The sequence below is a fragment of the Gastrolobium bilobum genome, unplaced genomic scaffold (assembly GCF_033153095.1).
Source record: "Gastrolobium bilobum isolate Gb01-03AN ecotype WA unplaced genomic scaffold, APGP_CSIRO_Gbil_v1 utg87315, whole genome shotgun sequence".
In the NCBI taxonomy this organism is placed as follows: domain Eukaryota; kingdom Viridiplantae; phylum Streptophyta; class Magnoliopsida; order Fabales; family Fabaceae; genus Gastrolobium; species Gastrolobium bilobum.
In genome coordinates this window covers 43389-45978 of record NW_026899801.1, presented here as the reverse complement: position 1 = coordinate 45978, position 2590 = coordinate 43389, and the positions used below count along the sequence as shown (strand labels likewise).

Here is a 2590-nt window from a genome sequence, read left to right as displayed (position 1 = left end):
AATTTCCACTTGATTTGGAGATTACCAAGACTGAAAAGAGATACAGAAAACTTGCTCGAAAGAAGCTTGCATTCAACGAGCTAAGAATTCTGTCTGAAGAAGCACACAAGATGGCAGCGAACAATGAAGAGGACAATCCGCTCATGGATACTATCCTAACTCCATTATTCAACATGCCCAATGCGAGCATTGTTCAGCCAAATGTTGCCAACAATTGGGAGCTCAAGTCCTCTCATATTCAATTGGTGGAGAGATCTCAGTTTGGAGGAGAGGAGAGTGAAGATCCTCACCGATTCGTTGACAGATTCTTGAGGATCTGTGACTTAACCAAACACCCTCAGGTGTCGAACGATGCGATCTGGTTGAGGCTGTTCCCTTTTGCTCTTAAGGGAAAAGCTCTTAGTTGGCTGGAGAGGCAGCCGGCAGCAAGCATTGCTACATGGGATGATATGTCTCAGAAGTTCTTCGCTGAGTTTTTCTCGATGGAGAGGTACAACCAGATGGTGAATGATATCACCAATTTCACTCAGTTGCAAGGTGAATCAATGTGTGCAGCATGGAACCGGTTCAAAGACTTAATAAGAAGGTGTCCTCAGTATAACTTGACTGCTGGTAATCAAGTTAGAATCTTCTTCAATGGTTGCAAACCTGAGGTGAGGATGGTGTTGAATGGTGCAGCAAGTGGCACGATTAAATCCCTAAGAGCAAATGAGACTTTGAAGTTGATTGAGAGGATGGCTGCCAATGAAAATGAAGTGATGTCATCCAAGCCTAAGAGGGGTATCCTTCAACTGGAAGGTAATGATGCGGTGCTGGCTGAAAACAGTTTGTTATCTCAGCAGGTAGCAAACTTAACATTAAGGCTTGACAAGATGCAGCTTGCTAGTGTTCAAACTAAAGGTGCTGTTGTTGTGTGTGAATATTGCCAGGACAATCATGAGTCTAATGAATGTCCTTTAATGCCTTCTGATTCACCTCAACAAGTACAAGTGAATGGAGTTTGGTATGATCAAAGACCTCCGCCACAAAATACTCCAAGAAATCAGAATTTTCCTTCTGGAAGTAGCAATTTTCAGAGGAGAGGTCAAGGAGGTGGTTTTGATTATAGTTCTAACAATTATCTGCAGCCTCCACCAATCCCAACCAAGGAACCTTCTGATTTGGAGAAGTTAGTTGGACAAATGGCTCAACACTCCAATGCCTTCATGGAAGATACTAGGGCCAATACTAAAAACATAAGTGCTTCTATCAGGAATTTGGAGAATCAAATTGGCCAGCTGGCTAAGCAAGTTGCTGATAGAACTCCAGGCACTTTCCCTAGTAACACAGTTACAAATCCCAAAGAGGATTGTATGTTTGTCACAACTAGAAGTGGTAAAGTGGCAGCAGTTCCAGAATAGCCGGGCATAATTGTGGAAGCTGAAAAGAAGCAAGATATTGGAGGTGAGTCCGAAAAAGAAAAAGAGATTGAAAAACCTGCTGAAGTGGAGAAGCCAGTTGAAAAGAAGAAATTTGAGATAAAACCTGAATATGTGAGAGCCATGGCACCTTATCCTGAAAGATTCAAGAAGGATGTTCAGAAGCAACAGTATGGCAGATTTCTTGATATCTTTAAGAAGTTGCATATAAATATCCCTTTTGCTGAAGCCTTGGCTAGCATGTCAAATTATGCCAAGTTCATGAAAGATTTGTTGTCAAAGAAGCACAAGTTGCAAGAGTGCCAAACTGTAGCACTTACTGAGGAGTGCAGTGCCATCATTACAAGGAAATTTCATCCTAAGCTTCGTGATCCTGGAAGTTTCAACATTCCTATTCAAATTGGGAACACTAAAATTGGCAGAGCATTATGCGATCTTGGGGCTAGCATTAATTTGATGCCCCTTTCTGTTTGTAAATCCTTGGGGATCACCGAGTTGAAGCCTACTTTGGCATCTCTTCAACTTGCTGATAGATCTTTAAGGAAGCCTAGTCGAATAATTGAAGATGTTCTTGTGAAGGTGGACAAGTTCATCTTTCCTGCTGATTTTGTGGTGTTGCACATAGAATGGGAAACTGAGATGCCTCTTTTGCTGGGTAGACCTTTCTTAGCTACATCTCGTGCAATGATTGATGTTGAAAACGGGAAGCTCGAGCTAAGAATGAATGATGAGACCGTTACTATCAATGTCTTTTATTCTATAAAACAGTCTTCTCACAAAGACGATTGTTTTAGTCTTGAAGTCTTAAAGGAAGAAAAAAATGTAGCGGTTGAGGTTCTTGAAAAAGCAGATGATTACAAAGAAGATGGTACCTCAAAAGTGGAATTGAAAGAGCTTTCTCAAACTCTAAAAGATATCTTCTTGGGTAATAAGGAGGAGGTAATTGAAGCACTGAAGGAACAGGAGACTGGTTTGGAAGATAAAGATCTCTTCTCGTACCCACAAAATTCTCAATGAAGATGATGACAAACCTGAGAGGAAATCCCAAAGGAGGCGTCATCCTATACTGAAGAAGGTACTGAAAAAGGAGGTGGTCAAACTTTTTGATACTGGTTGGACGACGTGTGCGGATCACCGACAAATGAAGGCCTCAAAAAGAAGAGTCTTTGACA

At 41.4% G+C, this 2590-nt stretch overlaps 1 non-coding gene across 1 annotated transcript; it reads right to left on the bottom strand.

The window, feature by feature from the left end:
• Positions 1-498: 498 nt before the first annotated feature.
• Positions 499-604, bottom strand: LOC133293619 (small nucleolar RNA R71). Its single transcript, XR_009749081.1, has one exon. It is a non-coding gene; the product is annotated as a small nucleolar RNA R71 (small nucleolar RNA).
• Positions 605-2590: the final 1986 nt, after the last annotated feature.